We start from the raw sequence: 11,287 nt of genomic DNA on the forward strand, positions 1-11,287 counted from the left end.
TTTACCACAAGGTTAGAGAGGTGTGAATGCTCAACCTCAAGCTCTGTGTGGTGGGAAAAAGAAGATAGAGAAAAATGAGAACTCAGAAATAATTGTCTGCAGTTATTAAGTGCTCTCAGAGCTGGGATCTGGGACTATAAAAAGTCAAGAACGAAAGGAGTCCAATTATATCAAAGCATATGTATATGTTTTGTCTCATTAATAATTTAGGTATCTGTAGAAGAGAGGTGCTGGATAATACACAAAGAGAGAGAATCTAAATCCTCTTCTTCAGGACATTGCAATATTTCTCAGTAGAAGTTGATGTGCCTTTCCACTTGATTTGCTCTGCTGGACTGGCACAAGGAGAAGTGAGGATCTGGTCATGGTTCTCTGGTTTCCAAAGTAAAACTTCAGGATCTTTAACAGAATGAAAATTAGAATTAATTAGAAAACCAATGAGATAGTGTAAGGCATCAAACATTTACCTGAAAGGAACTGATTCCCATTTCAGAAAAGACTAGAAAGATCTAATCTTGAATTATTATAGTCCAATAGGTTTTAAAAATGTGTGGTAAGCACCACTCGCCTACACATTCCTGCCTGGCCATAAGACACAGACTTTCCAACTGTGTGGAGCTTGGGATTAGGAATACCATCCTGTCCCACCTGCTCTACCAAATGTGCTGCCAAGGACTTGGGGATCCACATCTGCTGGTCGCCCAGCCTAAGCGAGGCTCCTGTTTGGGATGTGGGCATAGGTTTTGTTTTGGAAAGGAGGGCTCAGGTGGGAAATAATTGGAATTGGTGTAGGACTACTGTTTTGCAAAACCATGGGGGCAAACAGCCCACCACCATTCAGCTGGAATGCTGTGCCTCACATCTACTGCTTGCCCTGCCCCCCTCTCGTGTAAAGGATTTTATGATTAAATGTCAGGGGAAGTTGCTCCGACCCCAAGCATTTAATAACAAATCACGAAGCATGGGCAGATTAATCAAAAAGTTATTTAATTATTACAATCTTCAGGCTATTTTCCTCGAAGTCTCTGCGCTGAATAATTCTGGCAATAAATAATTAATTTTTGACAGCTTTAAATTTGAGTATAAAACTGTAGACACAGATTGTACCACAAGGTATATAAATTAAGTAGTGAAAGAATAGTTTGACGATGATTTTCATATTCCTTACATTAAATATAGCATCTCTTGGAGCCTTTTCCACAAGCTGTGTATTTTAAACCCAGTGGTATGCTATCGACATTAGCCATTTTCCTTGAAACTAATGAAGGAAAGAGAGCCTCTGAATCATAACTGAGCTACAGTTGTTTAATTTAACAAATGGAAATCAATTATTTTAGAAATATCAGATGTCACATTACATTTGTTTCAATGTATTAATTTCCATTAAACTTCGTTGACTTCAGATCATTTTAATGATTCTTCCCCTCTGGGCAGGCTGTCACTTCAATCACATGGAGATAGAGTTTTTTTCAATTAATTTTAAGACAGTTTAAAAAAAATTCTCTCAAAAGAAATGGTACAAGAAAGGGCAAGAGATGAAAAAGTATTTGGATTGAAGCCTTGATTTTGAGTTACAGGTACTATATGTCCTACAGGATTCCAATCAATTTGCCTTTTGGCCTGTATACATTAGCTTGTATGCCCTTTAAGGAGTAAAAAAAGAAAATAAAAAAAAGCTAAAATTATGACAAAACCCTCTCTTTTTGCATGTATTTATTTCACTGTTTTGTATAGACACTGTTCACACAGAAATGATAGCCAGACATGCTTTATGTTGTGTAGTTCCTTGAGAATTCACACCCATCCACATGTCTGTTTTTAAGGATTTAAAAATTTAAAGATTTTAAGGATTTTACCTTAAAATTTTAAAGATTTTAAGATAAGTTTTTAAGATGTAGCTGATATCTAACCACTTTTTTTCTCCTGCTGAAGTCCTAGGACTTCCTTTCATCTTTCCAGACTGTTTTTCATTGCCCACTTGCTTCTCTGGGGGCCTCATAAAGATTTGCTTGCAATCAGTAGCAGTGCTTGTCTTCTAGGCCATGTAGCCAGTCCTCCATCTCTGTGAATAACAGAGTAATGCAGAGCCAGGATTACACTGCTTTTAAGGAATACAGTTCACTGCTATTCTTATTTCTCACAAACTAAAATATAATCAAATATTTTTTCCCCATTGACAGGTGAACAGAATTTCAGCCTTCCCCTTTCCTATATAAAAGCCTGCTTCTGTTTTACTCATGAGTAACTTTCACACAGGCTTGGGCAGTCCACAGCTGGAGTTTTAGGTCATGAGTACTGTGGAGCACTGCCCACTCTGCTCTACAAAATCTGCCTCTGAGATACTTGAGTTACCCACACCTGCTCTCCTTCCACCTTTCTGGCTGAACCACTACATTTCTCTTGAAACTGGAAGAAATACTTTTACTCTAACTGAATAAACAGCTCACCACCTGTCATTTTCAGATGCTGCATGTTTTCACCCTTCATCTCTTATAAACTGTATAACCCTAATCTGAGGTTAGAATGTATCTAATGTTTGTTCCCATAGGACCCACTGAATGAGGATTTCTTCATTTCTCTCAGAGACATCCCATGGGATGATCTACTGTTTGATCTCCAGTCTTCTCTGGGAAGGTTAGGAAAAAAAAAAAAAAGACCGTGAGAAATGTCATACAACCTTGAATTATACTGTCTTTCTCTATCCCAGCTATACTAGTTTGGCCTCATCAGCAGCACCTTCCAGAGCTGTTCAGACCTTGACACCAGAAATTAATCAGAAGCTTTGCTAATGTTTCCCAAGCAGAGCTTTCAAATAAAGCAACAAAACCTTCCCAGAGTAGACCACAAGGCAGTTATCAGTCACTCACCACTCTTTTCAGTGAGCTGAGTATTCCCAGAAGAGCACTGCTTTTAACTTCACTTTTCCTGTTCATTTTCCTGTCAAAAGAGGAGCTATTCTAAACCTCCACAATGGTCTGGGAAAAGGAAACTGCTGGCTGCCTGCACAAAAGGGCCAAATTAGGGAATTCTCCAAAGGACAGAAATCATATCCATCCTGTAGTGTGAGCATGTTTGTTGCCAGGGTGAGTAAGCTCTGATGATTTTTATAGAGGGTATCAAAGTTCACATGATCCATATGCTTTAACTCCCTCATACTATAAATACCTTGCGACTGTATACTTTCAAAAGGAAGTTGTGTACTGCCATGATTTATAGCTTTGCAAGCTGCTGTTCCATATTAGACCTGTTGCCACCTGAGAAAGTAAGAAGTATTTTGTTTTATTTATTTAATTTTTAAGCTGAAGGACAAAGAATGTGTCTGTTTACATGAACAGAGCATGGTATGCTGTCTTTCCAGTAGCAGGTGTTTAAGCCTGTCCAGACAAGTGGGTTTCCCCAATTTTCCCCAGCAAATTATTTGTGCAGACAAAAAGGACACAGAAATGAAAATGTGCGTATATGGCTCCAGTGCTCCTTCTTTTGTTTCTCCCCTGAAGCCACAAAAGTCATTGAGACAGAATTTGTTGCTTTCTGCTATTCCATGCATTCTTGCTAAAAGTAATAGCAATTAAATTAAGTGATGGTATAAAGGCAGGAAGAACAACTAAGACAGGAAAAAATGTTGCTTAATGTTTATGAGGTATTTAACACCGGTCTCAGTAATACAATGCTATTATTTCTGTGTAAAACTGACACTAAGTAATTTAATGCCCATTATATTTCCTGAAAATTGTCTTAATCTAATAATTGCAAATGAAAATTTCACCATGGTGTCTGCACTTAGCAGTTCAGTGTATTCACACATGTTAAATGCCTGATAAGTTTTAATTATGACTCAGAAATGGACATTAGAGTAATATAATATTATTCTTCAGAATGGGATTTAATTCTTTTTCCTCTGCCTTTTTAATTCCTTCCTCTTCCTTTTTTTAAAATTGATTTTTTATTCTCATCATCTAAATGGTAAGTGACAGAAACTTTTCCCACCTCTGAAAAAAAAATTACTTCTAATAAGATTTAAATGGTTTTAAAAGTCCTGGGCTACACCTTTCTCCCATTCAGGCTTATCACTTTTAAGCTTATTAAAATCTGAATAAAAGACTTACCAGCTTGAATTAATATCCTTTTGTGAGATGTTTGAGTTTCTTTTCTCTCCCTTTTCTACAATATAGTCTGTTTTTCCTACTGGAATAATGGTTCTAGTGAATCCATTGAATACCACAATAGCAGGGCATTTTCTGACTTTAATGAAGGCAATTGCCTTCCGAATGAAGTAGTGGGTAGTGCAATATATTCATTTAGAGCAGTATGTGGGAAAGAAGAAGGGGGAAAAAAGACTAATTTTTCTACAGACTTACTGTATTAAAACCCTACATTAAGAGAAACCTAGGTCGTTAATAACCAAATCCTCTAAAGGTAATCCATGCTAAAAAAACCTTCAGAGTGAAATTCAGACCATGGTGTTTGATACCTGAGCTTCTAATGCTGCACTGGACAGAATCCACTCCAGTGTGAGGAAAGCATCCCAACTACTTGTCAATACAGTCTCTTTGGGGCTGTTCCTGGCCCAAGTTTTGTATAACTTCTACAAAATACCAGCAGGTTTTTTTCCTCTGAGACTAGTCTGTAGCCTCGCTCAGATATTTGTTCATGGGTAGGAAGTTTTAGGCCCCAGTGCAGATCTTGTTGTTTTTTATGAATTTTACACCAAGTCATAACTGTTGACAATTCTAAGCAAAAATATAAAGAACTGTCACAGAAGTGAGAAGATGAAACATTGTGCTCCTGGATTCACGAAGATGACAATTTTGACATTGCCCTGTAAACTGCTACCTGAACCAATAATTATAAGTATAAAATCTGGTCTATCCTTACTTTAAAATACTCAATTAATCTCCAAATAAGAAGTCACTGCAACATGTACTTCATTGAAACTTAGACACTAGAGGTAAGTGCCCTCTGAATAAAATGAGAAGTTACATCTTTCAGCAAATATCGTATTTGAAATATACAAATTTATTGATAAAATTAATTCTTTGATGAGATAAAAAAGACAATTATATATGTATTTTCTATAACGTGATTTTCTTTCCCCTAATAATTAATGTGATTTTCATGAATCACAATGTCCTACATATCAATGTATCTACAGTTTAGTAGGAAATTTTTTGAGCACAAGCGCTCATTCTAACAATCTTTTCAGGTCAAATAAACTCACACATTCAGTATTTCATTGCTCTATAACATTTATTTATCACCTGCTCATCTGAATTTCTCAGATCTTTCTGCCTAGGTTAGGTCATAGTAGCTAATTAACTTAAGACCTGTCAAAGGATCATTTTTCCCTGGTTTTCCTCAGCATCTGCCAGCCATATTTACACCTGGAGACACTTTCTTAGCATGTGAAGAATGATCAGCCTCTTTAAATGTTGTTTTGAATTATTTTTTCTTTTTTATGTGACTACTTGCAATCTTTAACTAATATCTTCATTTATTATTGAACCTTTAGAAGGTGAACCAATCCTTCTATGCTCTGACTCTCCTTGTAGCACTCTCTGACTGGGGACTTAAATTCCACCTGAAAGGGATGACTGCAAGCTGTGCTCCCTCTGCAGTACTCCACCTCAATAATCATAGCCATAGCTGAAATTTTCTGTTATTGAAAAGCTGTTGGTGAACTTCCCAAATACCACAAGTGGGTATTGTTAATTTACCTTTACCTGTTACCTGAAAATTCTAATTAATTTTAATTCTAAATTCTAGCTGGACACTAGCCTGATGCTGAGTTTATCTTATGACAAGGCTTATTATTTATTGAGAATAAAAACTCTTTTTCTGTTGATTCCACCTTATACATGAATTTAGCTACCTTCAGTCCTAAATTTCCATTCATTCCTCATTTTTTAGTATTTTTTGCCTCTCTATGTTGGTTGTCCTCAACAGGCCCAGGGTTTTGTTTCTGTTTCCTGTTTGGATGACTGATCAAGTGCTCATGACATTTTTGCTTTCAAATGCAGGGTGTATCATCAATGTGTGTTTAGTTGAGTGACTTCAAAATTGTCTTTACATAAACATTCATGCTTATAAAATTCAGTTATGGGACCACAGGAAAACAAACACAATAGATTCATAAGAAGGATTGGAATAAATTTATTTTTAAATTAATATTCATAGCTATTTATTTTTCACTGTTTAACCACTAACTCTAGACAAAAAAATGGTATGAGTAGGAACCAGACTGAAAAAATTAAAATATTACAGTCCCAAAGTGAATATTTAACAGCATTAAATGCCGTATACTATAAAATTGACCTTTACTGGAAAAACAATACTTTGAGACACTCACTTGAACAGAAAACAAAAACATGACAAGATTGAAAATATTGTTGTGCACCTCCAGCATATGCTGGTTTTCACTGAGTTTGATTCTGCAGTTATATGGTTGCATTTCATATGATTACACCCAAGTAAATATAATCTTTGCAGCAACATCAACAAATCCTTAATACAGCTTCAAAAACATTTTTAAGGGAGTGTTAATGTTTACATTGAAATAACACCAACAGCTCAGGTGTGAAAAACCAATGTAAACTGCAGAAAGGATATTCCTCATAAGGCACCATGGCTCAAGGAAGAGCAGAGGCACCCAGACCTGTTAAACTTTAGTAAAGTGTTAAGTTTTATTAGACCTTGCCAGGCGCTGGCAAACACTTGTTAGTCTAAGATGGCTACTAAAAATCTCTGCTCTGAAGAGGTTCAAATGTTTAAACTCAAAAATAATCCTCTCCTGTGAAGCAATGTTCATAGGGAGAAGTATTATATTTTACTAGAGCAACTAACATAGCTAGAGAATGACAAGCTTTCAGGCATACAAGACTTTTCTCTGTCAACTTCTGCAGCCTTCTTTCTTTGAGAAGTTGTAGAGACTTCTTTGTATCAGAGGAAAATTATGTTTAAGCATCTTATAAATTTTAAAATCTTGGTGAAAATAAAATGAAAATGACAAGACTGCTGCATGGCAGTAAAATACTAAGAAAGAGAAAATTAAAGGGAAAGTTTTGAGAACTGTGTGTTTATATTCATTAATTCAACCTAAAAATCTGACAACAAACCAGCACTCTATGCCTTAGTGACAGATATCCTCCAAAAAACAAGGGATGATGAACATCAGTTCTATTCTAAGGAGGGCAGCAGAAAACATCAATTCATTTTTTCCTGCCACACATATTTAGCAAGTTGATGTCTGTGCCCTCTATGTGAAAAAGACACAATGCGCTGTAGAAATTCTTTCTCAAACGATAAGTGTTAGATTTGACAAGCACACTTGTATTTTTAATATCTATTGTCAATAACAAAGGGACAGCCAAAAAAACTCCAAAACTGAAGGTATTAGCACAGTAAGCAATTGGATTTTTAGCCATTTTTCTTGATCAAATCAGATTACAGGGGTCCGGTTTGCAGTCAGCCACAAGAACGCACAATAGGCTGCTTGGATGGCAATGGTCTTTGTACCCCTCTGGGTTATTCTACCTTTGTATCCTGGCAGGGAAAGCCAATGATTTTCCCAACAGTTGAAAGAAGGATGTTTTCCTTTATGGGTACACAGAAGAGCTTGAAACTACTCCCTGGTTAGCATTTATTTGGAAATTCATTTAATATGTTATTCATAACTCTCCCATGTCCCCTTATATTAAAACGAATCTTAACATTAGCCCTTGTGGTATTTTTCTGTCCCATTCACAGAAGCTCTGTGGTTATGAGCTTTTATTACCTTTTTGTTTCCCTATCATGAATACCATAGCATGCCTGTTGAAGCTGCTTCAGACTCACAAAAAGGTAAAGCTTTTGTGAGGTTACTGACTTTAAGATTCAAGTGGATGGAGTAAATGCCCTCTTACCTACCCAGCTGCTATTTAAATGCCTTCATAATGCTAGCACAGAAGCCAAGTCATCCTATTCTTTCTACTCAAATCTCCAGACCAGAGTGGAAAGCAAAGCCAAGCAGCAGCTAAGTGGAAAGGAATCTGCACTATGGGAGCAGAGTGTGTCCCTCAGGCTGCAATGGATGCCTGTTTTAGAGACACCAGAGAAGGCTCCTGGTCTCCACAGTTACACCACTTTGCATAGGGAAGGGAAATTTGGCTCTCCTAGGGGGTCACTGCTCTTCCCTAAATGTTACTGCTAACATAATTCATGCTCAGCACCAAGTCATCTGATTTCCTCTTTTCCCTCTCTGCAAACAGCTTGTGTTACTTTGGCTCCTACCACTGAATCCTCTGACAATGAGTACTCACACTGAATCTTAAAAACGAAGAGAGGCACTCTTTTCACAGGCAGTGAAAGTTTCTTGAAGGCTTCCAGAGGTCCCCACATTTCTGCCAAGAGGCTGATGCTTCAAGCAGAACCCTTTATGCTGCTTCCCACAAAAACTGGGATTCCAAATGGTTCTCATCACTGTCCAAAGTAGCTTTTAACACCTGCCTTTGGCATTTTCATATGAACTCTTAAATTGGGTGTAGCACTGTGCTAATGAGGTGTCAGATAGCTATGGTCTCCAAGAGGTTTTAATGATGAATTTGCAGAAATTAAAATCTTAAAGGTTAGTTTCATTAAAAAATCCTATTAGGTTTTGGTTTTGCAAAGAAATAGAGGAATATAAATTCATTTAAGTAACACACAATACTATTATTATCCATATCTGTTCAGACTTGCTGTAGTATCGACAAAAAACGGAGCAATTCAGGCCATGAAATCTTTTCATGCTGGTGTTACTGAGCTTCTGATGGTTTTACACAGATCATCAGAATTTCAAACAAAATAGTTTCACAGTCAGTGAAAGCAAGGAAATAATTTTTAGGTGAGAAAGAGTAGCAGATGCACTACAACACTAACTGCTGCCCCCAAATGACATATAAACCTACTTAGTTTAAGAGAGAGTTTTGGACACATTTCAGGGATCGAGGTTTCTGTGATACTAAATAGAATTTGTGCTCATTTTTATTCTGCAGTCTGTTAAAAAAATACATTAGCAGATTATTTTCTATTCCAGTAGGCAAATTATAAAATATTTGGGTGGCCAAAAACTACAGACAAATTTTCCAGCATTTAGATGTTGTACCATCTCCCATTATCTCAAAATATTGTAAAATATGTAGTCAGATGTAAATATCCTAAGTCTTGGCTCACTAGCTTAAGTTTTGTGAAAATGAATGCAAACCAGGCTCAATTATTTCTGTTAGACATTACCCCTGTTTCACTGGTGAAGTGCAAAAGTGTTTTCAAGGAGAAATAACTAAACAATAAGCACAGAATTGGCAAAATATACAGAGAGAAAGCTATCAATAACCACCACAAGCAAAACATTACGGGAGATTTCACTTTTATTAATAAACAATATTACTGCTTTTTTCTAATATAGTTGTTATTATGGTCACCATATCAAACCAGTATACGAATCCTGGCTGAGGGAAGCCTCTTTTTAATTTGGGACATGTCCCTTTTTATTTTTAGTGGAAGAAACTATTTATGCAAAATAAACATTTCATTAAGTCTTGTTTTGGAAACACAGGAGTACATTTGTGGAAGCAGAATGGTTTTGATAGTTTGAGAATTTTTGGATGATGTTTCAAAATATGGGCTGCAACTCTGAGAAGTAAAGAATTATGAGAATTTTATGATTGATGTCATAAATTACATTCTGTGTTTATGGAAATTCATAGTTAAAACAGTCACATTTTTTCTATTGCATGTAGAAAAAAACTTTTGATACAGGATAAATGTTTGAGAAATCAGTTCTAGTATTTTGAGACACTATCTTTTCCTTTTGTAACATAATGTTCTGGTTATTGATTTTGGTTATCTCTGGGCGTTGCCAATTCATAGCTGAAACAAATTTTCAGGAGTTTTCTGGCTTTTATAAATTCCAAGTAACAATTTAGGTGGGATTAAAAATACACTTTTATACATCTGGTGTCTTTTACATTCAGTTACACATCACCGCACAAGGCATTTGGAGATTAGCACTGATTATATAAACCTGACAACTTTGGACTTTTATTCCCTCGTCTAAGCAAGTAAGTGTCTTCTAAGTCTTGCAAGTAGTGATGTTCCTGCTAACTTACTAGGGGCCTCATGGGTCTTTGCCACTTTGATGCGCAATTTAAATGTTCATCACACTCAATTGTTTTACTTAAAATTTGGGGAGGGAAAAAAAAAAGGAAATAGCATTGCTCAGATTATTCCCAAAGCAATTAAATTAAAGAAAAAATAGTAAATTTACTTAGCTCAAGTTCAGCCCCCTGATGTAAAGAGGGATTAATGGCTTTTAATTTGTGCTAGTTCTGAATAACTCTGGAGCCAGGGAATGTTCCATGGAAACCCATTCCATGCCAAACACTGTCAGGCCAGGAAGCAGATTTTCCTTCAGCACAACAGTGGTGAAAATAGCCCTTGGGAGGCCACCAGAGCATGCAAAAGATGATCAGGTAGACTCACAGGGTCCTTTGGGATATAATTTCCATTTCTTTCCTCATTACTACAATAATTATGCAATATTGCAAGCCAGATAATTCCCTTTGATGGATATTATTTAGTCATTACCTGACAGCTACCAAAAATCAAAATAAGTTTAGCAGCCAAACTGCACAAATGCAAAAAGCTTCCATTTAGGAAATCAACTAAAACCCAATAAGATAGAATTACAGAGAGAGGACAGGAGTCCCCTTTCAATTATCTGTTGAATGATTTGAGGACAACCAAAACTTAAGTAACAACTGCAGTGCACCAAGAAAACAAAAACCCCTATAATAACACTTGAAGTAAATCATTGCACCATGATATTTGTTCTAAGCCCATCAATATTCAGAAGTTAGAGGTAGCAAAGTGGCAAGAACAGTCTGCTCAAGCAGGAAAGAATATATGTATCACTGGACCTGTTCTCATGTTTTCTCCTAAAATAGGGTAGGTTTGGAGGGGCTCACAAAGCCCAGCCTTGGCAAAGGTGCCTGGATAACGATTGCTTGAGGTAACGAGCTATTTGCTCATTTTAAATTAATCTGTGAGTGTCATTTGCACAGAGCTTGCAAATGGCACTCACAGAACTGACTATGGAGGAAACACAAAGGAGGAATGGAAGTATAAAGGAAGCCTGGACATCTGTAACTGGGGAGAAAGAAGAGGTACCATAGCAGCAGTCAAAACCTGATTTGATGCTGTCAAAAGTCACCCCACCAGCAGCACATCTCTGCCTGCACCAGAAAGATTTAGGATCACAGATTCTATATTTAAA

This window comes from Lichenostomus cassidix, chromosome 3 (assembly GCF_008360975.1).
Source record: "Lichenostomus cassidix isolate B80296 chromosome 3, HeHo_3.0, whole genome shotgun sequence".
NCBI classification, from domain to species: Eukaryota; Metazoa; Chordata; class Aves; order Passeriformes; family Meliphagidae; genus Lichenostomus; species Lichenostomus cassidix.